We start from the raw sequence: 12,591 nt of genomic DNA, 5'->3' as shown, positions 1-12,591 counted from the left end.
AGCCACCCAGCAAACTGTCTTGTAAGGAGGAAGCGTGGTGATGCAGGAGAGAGAGCATTATTGCAGGAGTAAGGTGGGAAGCATTGCAGTGTTGGGTTTGGCTTTAGATAGAAGCATAGACAGCTCTATCCACAATGACAGGACAGAAGATGCAATAGAAGAGGGTAGACAATGCTACCTGGAAAGATGACGTGTCAGGGAGCTGGTGACAATTCTCTTCTCAGTGCTCCTATTGATTCAGTGAAGTAAACAAGGTCATCAGCTGGGAGTCAGGTGAAAGGCACAGAGATATTCATCATCAGACATGAGGTGAGGGGGTGCACCTGGGATCCATGCTCTTTGTGAGCCCTGCTTCTGCCTTTAAGCAGACCATGTCTCCCCCACCCACCCTCATAGCCCTAAATGCCTCTTTAAAACAAGGTGATTTGCCTGAGAGGCTTACTTAACCAAACTATTGAAAACCAAACAGCAGTGTAAAAGAAAGGCACATGTTCAGTTTAGGTGCCAATTCTTTGCAAAATTGGCCTTTAGAGACTATAATTAAGAGAGAAAGAGCTGACATAGGATCCAAATGGAATAAAGGAGCAGAAGAGAGAGAGAGAGAGTGTGTGTGTGTGCATGAGGTGGGAGTGGGGGACAGGGATGTGCCTCCCATGGCTGGTTCCTTCTCAGAAGTGCTTCTTTTCCTCTTCTTCCCAGTCATCTGGACCAGTAGCTGTTCCTACTCTTGGGTGCTGCCTCTATCATTGTGGCTCCTACACAGAAGTGTTAGGGCAGAACCTAACAGCCAGTGTTGGTGTCCTAGAGGGGGCCTCTCACTCTCTCCCACCAGGAGAGAGGGTTTGGTCCAAGTTATGTTACACTGGGCACCACAGCATCTCCATACCCAACGAATGTGCCAGTAAATGTTTAAACATTAGCTCTCTGGGGAAAAGAAAGCACTCTGGTTTGCAACACATACCAATTTTTGTAGTGTAAATAGTCCTACTATGATGAAGTCAAGCTTTCCAATGTGAGGTCTCTGAGTGAAAAATGGGAAGAGACACACACTATTGGCTCCCATGAGTTGGCAAGGGCTGGCACCAGCTAACTAGCAATGTTTCACTGGCAGTTATGTGGAGGCAGGTGGACTTTATTCAGTTAACACTGTGATAGGACTCAGAAGCAAAATTTACAGAGATACAAATCTGAGGAGTTGGGCAGAGATAGATTTCTCGGTATCCAAAAATACTGAGGAAGTCTCTGCTGTGAGTGACCAGAAAAGTACTTAAAAAGTTTTATTCAGGATATTTTAGGAAATGGAGTGAGAAACAGATAAAAATTATATTTACTTAATACTTTTGTAATTAAAAAAAGAAAAAGAAAATAATATCAAAGGCAATCTGTGCTATACAATATAAATTTCTTTCTATCATCCTTTAAAAATTCCCTAGTAAAATTTTTACTTATGATTGAGTACTATGCCTTGGGGGATGTGCTAGTCAGTTTTCTGCCACTGTAACAAAATACCTGAGATAATCAACTTATAAGAAAAAAGGTTTATTTTGGCTCATGGTTTCAGAGGTTTCAGTACATGATCAATGGACCCTATTGGTTTGGGCTTAGAACAGAGAGAACAGAGAACAGAGAGAACAGGAAGAGATTGGAGTCCCACAGTTCCCTTCCAGAGCCTACCCTCAACAACCCAAAGGCCTACTGGGCTCCACCTCTTAAAGGTTCCACCACCTGCCAAAAGAACCTCAAAAGTAGAGCAAGTCTTAACACATGAACCTTTTGGGGGAACATTCAAAAACCAAATTATAGCAGGGGATATGGGGAAGTATTGAGTTGTGCCATGAGGGTGTCATAGGACAAAGTTGGAGCCTCTTATGAGAGAGCGTCCATGCCCTAATTTACCTTATGATGATCTCTTATTTACTCAAATCAGTGATGACTGCAATGTAAGCTCCATGAGGCAAAGTACTTGGTTTTGATAACTTCTGTATTATTTGTACCTAGAAATGCACAGGGAAGGTGCTCAGAAGATACAATTTGAATGTTTTTGGATGGCTCTTTAAAAATGTCTACAGCACCTCAGGGAGCACTGTCCCAATTGGAATGGAACTTCACACAATGACAGGAATATTCCATACTGTGTTGTCCAATATTGTAGCCACTACAGAAAGTGGCTGAAAGGAAACTACAAACACTTAAAATGTGGCTACAGCTCTTAATAAATTGAACTTAAATTTTATTCAATTGAACAAATTTTAATTGAAATGACCACAGGTAGCCATTGGCTATCACAGTAGAGAGCACAGTGCATACTATATTATACACACATGGCCTTTGGGTCTGCTGTGTTAGTGCCTCCTTCAAGCTTGTCAGGAGCACAGAATCTCAAGCCCAGCACCGCCCCGAAGAACTCAAATACATATTCTATTCTCATACATATTTATATACACGCCCAAATTCAAGAAGCTCTGCTGTAACAAATATTGACACTTTCACATAAATTACTGCATTTGGTCTTCAAAAAAATTCCATATTGTGGCTATCACTTTTCTCATTTTATAGATGAAGCAGTCAAACCACTGAAATATTATGTGATTTGCTCAATATTATAGAGTGAAAGGGAAAAACTGGGCTGATATTCCAGAATTTCTTCAGCTATGTTCTTTCTGCGTTGTCAGGATGAAAGCTAACAGATCCAGGCAATTTCAATACCACCATTTCTTTCATCCCTGGCTTAAATTGAATAAGATCATAGCATTGTACTGCCAGAAATATGAGCTGCAGGTAGATGACAGTGGAGATAGGTTGTGGGGTGGGGTAGAATCATGGGCACAGGTAGGGAATTAGCTATTAGCTTCCAGTCCCATCCTCAAGTATAGATGAGTGAGGAGGAATTAAGAGTCCAGAGGTAATGGTAAGTTTACTTTTAACCAGCAGAAAGTGGTCTTTTCTTTCTTCAAACTCTGTTTATCTGCATATAAGAAATTCTAGCTCTTTTTCTTATGTTTGTTATTATATCATGTGAAAGGTTGGGTTTTTTTTCTTTTTTAGCAATTGGGATAGTATATCTTGATTAGGTTGATCAATAATTCTCTTCAGGAACTCCCAGGGGTGGTGGGTACTTCCTCCATGATGACCAAAAGTGAGTTAGAGCAGAGAAATGAACTGTAGTTTCAAAAATGAACTTCAAATTTTTAAAAAGCCACAAGTACCATATTAAGATACCAGATGTTAAGACTGGTCTTGTTCTTGCCCTGAATCAAGGCTGGAAGCTTCCTGACGCTGTTGGTTTCAAGCAGGAGCCTAAAGAGATGTCTTTCTATGGTCTGTTGGCCATATCAGAACTTGGGCAGTGGAATGGTCAATTCATTAGAAATAAACAGCTTGAAGCAACCCCTCCCCCTCCCAGTGAGCAGCTGTGAGTGTGGCAGGCTGTGGTGGCCCAGGATGGGAGCTACCAGCACTTACTAAGACCCATGCCATGCTGGGACCTGGAGAACTGGGAAACCAAGCAATCCCTCCCTGCCTGCCTGTTTTGTTTTGTTGAACTTAAATATACATGAAAGTATGGACAGCTATTTTGAAGAGAATGAGACTACAACAGCCATTAACAACTTCCTTATTGCCTGGTTTTGAAGACCTAAAATGTCTTCCTCATTCAGTTTGGATCAGTTTTATACTATGTTGTTTTGTATGAATTCTCTGTATGCAAAGACATGGACAACTATTTGAAAGAAAACAAGAGACAATATGATAGCTAGTGAAGATCTCAGGTCATCTAGCTTTGAAATTTATATCTCTTACATTGCTTTCTTATGTCCTATTTTGTTCTGTTTTGTTGTGTTTAGTTCTACCTTCTTTAAAATAAAAAAAAAGACTTGTCTTAATTAGAAGTCATTCATGGAGTCATATCTCTCTCTGTCCGAAGTGTCAGGCTTCTATTGAATAAGTAAATGTATGCATTTGATGATAGTAAATGATTCTCCAAACAGTGAGGAGGAAGGAGGGGGAGGAGAAAGATGAGGAGGAGCTCCGATGAAGAGGAAGAGGAGGATGAGGAGGCTGAAAAGGAGGAGGAGGAGGAGGAGAATGAGAGGAAACCTGTAATAACTCTGTGCTTTTCAGGTGGAGATTTTTCACCATGGGCACTTTTCTCTTTAGACAACGCATTCCTGACCAGCTTACAGTAATTCATCAACCTTGTCTCTGTAGAAATAAAACTCTCAAGTGAAGAGACTTATTGCCAAACAAACAGTACAAAACAAATGAAAAGGGTGAATGCACTCTTGGTTTGTGAGCCAGTGAGAAAGCCAATGAGAAAGAACAAGCAAAGGCACAAATAAAAACCTGTCTTCTCTCTTTCTCTGTTCCCTGGCAGAGAGAATGGCTGTTCCTCCACCTTGTACCTGAGCTGGAAGCTATTGTTGATTCATCTATGTGGACATTTTTAGTTCATTCCCCTCTCTCACCCTTCATATTTAATTACTCTCAAACTTGATCAAAATTATATACTTTCAATAATTCCATTACACAAATATCTGTTCGTAGGGCTATAGTCCAGGTCTTTATTGTTTTATATGCCATTCTTCAATTGCTTCCCAACTATTCCCCTCCCAACAACATTGCTAACCCACTCATCAACCCATTATTTCTGCAAAAGTCGAAAGCTAAGTCCCAAAGGTAACTAAACAATTATCTATATTTCCATCATCTAGAATTGCCAGGTTCACATCCTTTTATAAAATTGTATTATAGTTCTTGATCACATTGCCTCATTCATTGGCTCCCCTGCCCAATTTCCTTCCTGCTCCTTCCAATATGATCACTACCACAACTTAGGTGCATACAGCAGGTTGCATTATTTGTTCCCAATTACGTGTTGCCTTCTTGCCTGGCTATGCTTCCCTGAAGATAGGACAACTGACTCTGGGCTTGGCTGTGTGGCTTTCTTTGGTTAGAGAGATGTGAGTCAATAGGAAGCATGTATATGACCAGGTATTAAATGTGCTCTCATGGTTTAACATCATTCTTCCTGAATTATCTTCCTTTACTATGACTATAGCAAATCCCAGATGGGGGTTGTTCCTCCAGCCATGGTATCAGAATGAGAAGCCACTTGCTGCTACCTGAGCTGAGCCCAGTTAACCCCATCAGAGTCCAGCAGATCCTGACAGTTGAACAGAGGCACAACTACCCTGCAGCCCTCATGGAATGTGAGTAAAGACAAATGCTTGTTATTGTTACCCACTAAGATACTGGGGTTGTGTGTTACACGACAAATGCTGACTTTATGTAGTGAACAAAATGAACACTAATGCATCTGCTGTGTTTATTTTGTACAGTAGGATACACATATGTGTCACATGCAGTTCTATTTAAGTGTGTGTTTTCCAAGATTTACACAAATGGTTACATTCTGTATATATTTTTCTACATCTTGATTTTTATACTCAAGGTTTATTTTGGAGAGCTTGCTGTATAGATATGTCTAGATCTAGTTCATTCCCTTTCACAACTGTCACAGAAATTTTTCTCAGGCATAAATTTGGTCATGTCACTTTCTGACGTGGGGGACTGGCAGCTTAAGGCAGTCACCAACAGCAGTTCTGGCAGCAGGGGTCACAAGCACTTCCTGAAGGGGCATCTAACTGGGAAGTCATGATATCTACTACTGTGTCCTTTGTACTCTTGGATCCATGCTTCAGATACATCCTAGAAGCATCTTTCCCCATAGAAAGGGGAAAGGACAAGCTAGGACAAGCTTACCAGGACAAACTAGAGCTCCTCCTGGGACAGCCAGTCCTAGAGCCACAAGTTGATGTTCATTATCACTCCCTTTGTCGCCCACTGTAGATTCTTTTCACTGTCAACCAGCACTGTTGCTCATCTGGATGGCTTATCTGATGCAATGACCCAGACCTGCCTTCCTGAGGGCTCTGTGCTCTGGCTACCACGCCCTTCTGAGACTGGGTGCCCGCACTGGTCCCCAAGCACCCAAGTGCTACATATATTCCTCCTTGTCTCTACTGCATGACAATGACCCTTCAGTTTACACACAAAGAAACAAATGAAAGCCAAGAAGCTGATACTAAACCAGTTCATGACTCCACTCTCAGTCAGTACATTACATTGCTTTCCTTTTTATTGTTTAATAATGGTTTATTTTTAAAATTCTGCTCTCTAATTTACATATAAATGTACACAAGTATATATGTGCAATGTATATACATGAGCATGAATAATAACAATGGTTAAAATACAAAATATATACCTAGAAAACCAGGGGAACAATAAAAAGGGACCAAAATCCCATCATCTACAGGGAAATGGGGGATACATTTTTTTGAGGAGTTGGGGATGGAACCCAGGTCCCATGTTAGGCAACTGCTCTACCACTGAGCTAGGCCCCAACCTCTGTTGGCATTTTAGCCTCTTACTTTACAATCTGTTTCCCTGTATGTTTTTGATCATTTTAAAATAAAAAGAATATATAAATACTACTATCTTTCCTCTTTTGTGGGAAATACTATATACTTGACAGTATATAGTATTTTATATACTATATACTATATATAGTATACTTGACAGTATATAGTATTTTGAATATTTCTTAATTTAATTTTTCAGTGTATTCAAAGAATTAGGTTGACTATGATTACTTCTAGATAGCATTCTTTAATATCATTTTCATGGTAAGAACTGCTGATGTTAAAGTTTTTAATTTATTTTTAACAAAGTGATTTATCTTTAGTTGGTAGAAAGAACCCCATGTAATGCAGGGCATCTGTAATGAAAATGACCACAATAATAATGTGCATTAACTCAGTAATACTGTGTGTAACTGACAACCATATTATGAGTTCAGTGCAGACTATTACTGTTACTATCTATGAAGAAATTGAGGCTCAGAGAAATTCAGAATCTAGAACAGCAGTTCGAAGATAGATTTTCCTCACCCCGAATCTCATACTCATCACCGCTGTAAGGGTCTAAATTTGCTGGCCTGGAGGAAGACATTTCAAAGAGATGGTGTCCAGAAGGCACCTGAGCTGACTTGCAGCTTTCCTCTGGGTCCCCAGCTGTAGCACCACAGGGAAAGTGCTGTGTGGCCCACTTGTGGGGTACCCAGGGAGTAGGCAAGCAGGGAGGGAGGGGCAAGGACAAGGTGGGAGGTCTGGCTGGGCGGGCACCCAGCCTGGGCAGCACTGGCCGGAGTCTGCACTGGGGGACTTGCCTGAGGGCCCAACCCCTCAGAGCTTAGGTGAATCCAAGACAGTGAGGCAGCATGTCAGCATGAGACCCAAAACACTGATTCATTTGAAGTTCAAAACTCAAATGAACTCCTCTATGCCCTTGAAAGGAAGGCCCAGCGTGGTAGTGGGGGTACGAGGGGTTTTGAGAGGGGGGTCCTAATGTTTTGGTTTTTAAAACTCTGGCTACAGATTGTATTTGTGTATTCTCTTTTATCTGAGTTAAATCAGGGATATTTATTAGATTACAAACAAAAAAAGTAAGACAAAGTAAGGAAATAATTAGTAACTGCAGTAACAACAGAATAATCCAAACCATCATGACTAAGACATTTAATTTTACTTAGATTCCATTTATGGGCCGAAAATAAAGATTTTTTGGCCAATTTTTTTCTATGCAGTTATTTCAAAATTGTTCTAGCTCCAGTGATCACAAGAGGAGTTTCATGCTGTCTAATAATTTACAACCCACTTTGGAAGGTTCCGAGTGATGGGCTGCAGGGCACAGTTCTAAGTAGCTTTGAAGTCTCATTGCATTATTTCTATGTAATGCAAATTGACAAGGTCTCTAAATTAGGCAACTAACTAGAAAATGAGGTCTGAAAGCCAGCTTTAGTGGCAGCCAGAATTTTGGCCTGAAAGAATTATCCATTTGTGCCAGGATATGGGTGGGGCACACAATTTCCATGCAGGGAATTTGCTGATAGGAAGAATGGGGAGTAGGAGATCAAATGGGGAAACCAGCGAATAATCTGGGGGTTGAAAATGTTTCTGGGTTGCATTGAATAGATATTTATATAACAATTTTTATGTGCCAGCAACCCAAGTACTCATTATGAATAGTGACTCATTTAACTCTTATGACAAACCCTTGGAGAAGGTGCTATAGTTGTTACCTTCATTTTAAGGTGGGGGAAACTAAATCACAGGGTGTTTAACCAACATATGTAAGACCAGGTAGCTGCTGTTATGGTTTGCAGTTACATAATAGAAGCTCCACCCCAGGCATAGGTGGCACAACCAATAGGATTGTAGCCTGAGTGGAATATAAAGGGCCAGAAAAGAGGCCAGTATGGCTGTTTGCTGCTTTTTGTCTGCCCTTCCATGGACTGTTTCTCCTCACCCATGCCCTTCTGCTGTGCCATCCTGCCTTGGAACCAGCTGACTATGGACCGAAGCCTCTGTAAAGTGTGAGCTGAAACAAACTTTTCCTTCTTTAAATATAGGTGACAGGTATTTGCCCTAGCCACAAGAAAGTAAATAAATCAGCTGCTCAGTGGCAAAGCTAGAAACAAAATCCAAATAGATTTCTTAGTCCTTGTTCTTTATGTTAAGCTATATTGTTTACCACAAAAAAGGCAAATGGCCCTGAAAGATGAGGACTCAGTCTTTTCTTGCTGCATGCAGTGATGGAAAGATTTCTAAGATGATTCTTTCTTTTCCTTTCTGAGCCTTGGCCCCAAAACTTTATCCATATTGCACTATTGTTAATGCCCTTGTTTTTAATCTTGGTTTTTTAGGGGAAGTGGAGTTAAGCCTATGCTTTCCCCAATGTTCCTTTAAAAAGTGTAGATACTCCTGCAAGAGTTCTGTGAATCAACACCTAAGCATAAACTTTACTTATTTTTCTTTTCTTTTCTTTTTTTTTTTTTTTACTAGTACCAGGGATCGAACTCACGACTGCCTGCTTGCAAGGCAGGTGCTTATGCCACTGAGCTAAATCCCCAGTTTGTTTATTTTTCTGGGAAGGGGACAGTAGGAGCTCAGAAGGCCTAGAAGAGGAGGAAGATACCCTAATTAGTGGTGATACCTGAAGTTCACTTGCCCTTTTAGGGGACATATGGTATATAATAACATTATAATCTTCATTACCCCTCACGCTTTACCTATTTTAGCTAATAAAACCTATTCTTATTTGATCCTCCAGGTCACTATTATTATTCCCAAATGCCCACAAAAAACAGTAAGCTAATAAGGTTTTCCTATGTTTCTCAAGGTCACGTAACTTGTAAAGCTTCAGTTAATCTCAGTGGAGAAAGAAAGTGGGATCAATTAACAATTTTTAAAAAATTACTGTAGCCTGAGCACAGTGGTGCAACTTTAGAAGGCTGTGTTGTAAACCCCCCCCCAAAATAAGGCCCCATGAAATGAAAAACAGGGCAAGACGATGTCTTTTTAAAAGAAGTGCTTTTATTTTGACTGGCCCAGCAACACAGTGCAGATGGAATTTGCAAAGCTGTGCAACTGAGTTAGAATTTTGACTGATTTTCATAGTTCATTTATGATTAGCTCATTGACCACCTAAGTACATAGCAATGAGAAACAGAAACAAGGCGGGCCTCTGTTCACCTTTGCTTGAGGTAAGAGGCATTTCACAGTGGGTGGTTAGCCAACTCATAGCTCTTGGTCTGCCAATTCCAGGAACATTTGTCTCTCATAAAGAGAACAATGGTTGATACAGTATCATTTGTCTCTTACAAGGGGAACAAAGGTTGACACAGCAAACAGGTTACCTGGAGGAAGACGCATACAGAACAGCATGACCAGTTAATCTATAACTATGTGGTTGGTGCTTGGTTACTAGGGTAATGAGCTCAGCACAGAATGACAATACTGCTAATAACTATCCTTTAAATTAACTATTTGTGCTAATAAATATCTTTTAACTAACTATTTTAAGTTTTCAGCATCTTAGTATGACAGGCTGAAGCAGGAAGTTTGCAAGGTCAGCCTTGGTAACTTAGCAAGACTTTATCTCACAAAGTCCTCTCTTCCCAAAGCTACAACAGTAAAATCCTAAAATACACATAACATAAAACAGTGCAGCAGTGTGAAGAAAATTCATATTACTGTACAAGCAACCTCCAGACTTCTTTTCATCTTGCAAAACTGAACCTCTGTACTTATTAACAACTTCACATTTCCTTCTCCTGTCACATTTCAGCCAGAAACATTTTACTTTCTGTTTCCATGACTTTGACTATACTAGGAATGTAATATAAGTGGAATCATGCAATATTTGTCTCTTTGTGATTGGCTTATTTCATGTAGTTTAATGTCCTCAAAGTTTACCTGTGTTGTGGAACGTGTCAGAATTTCTTTCCTTTTAAAAACTGAACAATGCAACATTGAATGTTCCATACTTTGTGTATCCATTCACTCATGTGTCAGAGAGCACTGGGTTGCTTCACTTTTTGGCAACTGTGAATATTACTGCTCTTAACATAGGTGTATGAATATTTCTTCAACCATTTCCTTCAAGATCAAGTACTATCATGAAATCTGTGAGCTTGAGATGAGAAAACCCTTAGAGAAAGTGCCACAAAAGTCAAGATCAGTATGGCTGTCATGTGGTTGAGCTTTTAGGTAACTGAGTGTGAGATTCATGAGGAAGTGACCAGAGGAGGGAGCCTTCTTTCCATGCTGACACCTCCACCCTCCAGCAGTTCAGCTTTCACCCTTCGGTGTTCTCTTCTCAGTAGGACTGGGCACTGCCTCTGCTGCCCAGTCCAGCATCCTTTCCCATGGGTGACTTTTCCATCTAACCATGTGGTCCAGGACCCTAAGCAGTGCCTGGACTTTTTGCTGTAGCCTGGCCTAGAGGACAACTGTTAATCATCTGTATTCAGTCCCAACTGGCTGACATGTCAAGTCCAGCCTCACTCTTGGCCACTGTACCCAGCCACTGGCATTGCCTCAATAAAGACACACTGGTGCCAATGGACCAACAACCAAACGAACAGCATTATAATAAGAAAAAATATTGCACAAAACTTGAAAGAAAGAAAACAATGATTTTGCCTAATCTCATATTTTCTATAGTGAGCAAACTTGAAGACCCCAAGTAGACACGTAAAACCCCAAACACAGCTGTTTATGAGCTGAAATCACACTTTGCGTTCTTGCCTTGGCCACTTAGCTTGGCAAGGAAGAATGTGTCTTTTTCATCATTACAGAGTTAATAGAGGGAAGCTTGGCTGTTAAGAGCAGGCTGGTGACAATAGGGGTAGAGAGGGGTGGTTGTGCTTAGCTCAGTCTCCATCTGGAGATAACTCTAAGCACACAGAGGCCATGGATACCTCTGTGACTTTACCAATGTCTTCTGACATCCCTGTGGATACAGGGTGTGGTCTAGTTTGGATGTAGACTTTCAGAGGGAGGAGTTGCACTTACTTGGCTTACTTTGTCCTGGGCAGATGGATTCCTGTATCTTTTCTCATGACAGGATCTGTCCTCATAGGATCTCAGCATGGCAAATGGCATCACAAAGGACACTGTCTATGTATGGAGCGTATCTCTTTTGGTTTGGAAGTCCAAAGCAATCACTTTCAGTAGCTGTATTGATCAAGCCTGGTCTTTGGTGTACAAAGGCTGCCAAATTTAGCCTGGTGCTCAATATTTCCTTTCCCCCTGGCTTTTTTAATGCCTTAGAAGTGAATCATCAGGACTCCTCTGCAGGCAAAGGATTGCCTATGATGATGCCAAGGAACAAGAGAAGGGCCATTGTCTAGTTATGGATCAAAGCAGGGTGAGGCTACCTGCCTCACCAAAGCAGCTGGACACTGGGCCCTCTGCCTATCTCTTCATCTCTCAGGCTGTTTCCTTTTTTTGGTTGTGGAAATACACTTCTCTGGAAGAAGCAGATGAACTAATGGGCTGAACATACCTGACTCCAAGTGGCATCTGAGCTGCAGCAGTGGGACCATAACCCCTTTCCATGAAATCCACTGGGCTTATTTCACAGTCTTGTGTCTGTGGCTCTTATTAGTCTTTTAATTTAACACTGAGATGGCTGATGAGCAGGGCCAGGGATGTGTATCACCCACAGCTCAGCCCAAGCAAAATAAAAGTAACACTCAGGTCAAAGGGAGACAAGGGTTGTGTGGGAAGTGAGATTTAAATAAAAAGTGGAAAACGATACTCTGAGAAAGGGCACTGTATTTTTAGAAAAGAAAAAGGAATTAGAAGAAGGTAATGGTTGCCATGGCAACAGAGCGCTGCATATATTTCTATAGGCCCGGTTTTAACTGTGATGTAGGGAACAAAACCGATTCCCTGGTGACTTTCTCACAAAATATAGACAGAAATAAAAAGGCTTCCTAGGAACAATATCTCACATTAGTCCAATTGCCATTTCACTGCCATTTTTATAGGCTGGCTCTCTACCCCAGAGCCCTCTATTCACTTAAAGACTCATTTTAATGTTTGGCACAAAATCCATGCTAAATTAGGGTTTCCTTTCATTTTTCTTTACTGTTCCTAATTATGCTTTAAAACTGAACCAAGAGCAGCAGAAGCAGGGGAAGGGCTTGGAAACCCATAATTCTCAGTTGGAGCAGGCCCAGTG

At 40.9% G+C, this 12,591-nt stretch overlaps 1 non-coding gene across 1 annotated transcript; it reads left to right on the top strand.

The window, feature by feature from the left end:
* Positions 1-3,242: 3,242 nt before the first annotated feature.
* LOC111757621 (small nucleolar RNA SNORA2/SNORA34 family) lies at positions 3,243-3,379 on the top strand. The gene has a single exon (XR_002791923.1). It is a non-coding gene; the product is annotated as a small nucleolar RNA SNORA2/SNORA34 family (small nucleolar RNA).
* The last annotated feature ends 9,212 nt before the right edge of the window (positions 3,380-12,591 follow it).

Source organism: Cavia porcellus, unplaced genomic scaffold (genome assembly GCF_034190915.1).
Source record: "Cavia porcellus strain 051 isolate PalLab524CR breed Dunkin Hartley unplaced genomic scaffold, mCavPor4.1 scaffold_31, whole genome shotgun sequence".
Lineage (NCBI taxonomy): Eukaryota > Metazoa > Chordata > Mammalia > Rodentia > Caviidae > Cavia > Cavia porcellus.
The sequence above is the reverse complement of the archived record's forward strand: the minus strand, read 5'-3'. Positions and strand labels throughout refer to the sequence as shown.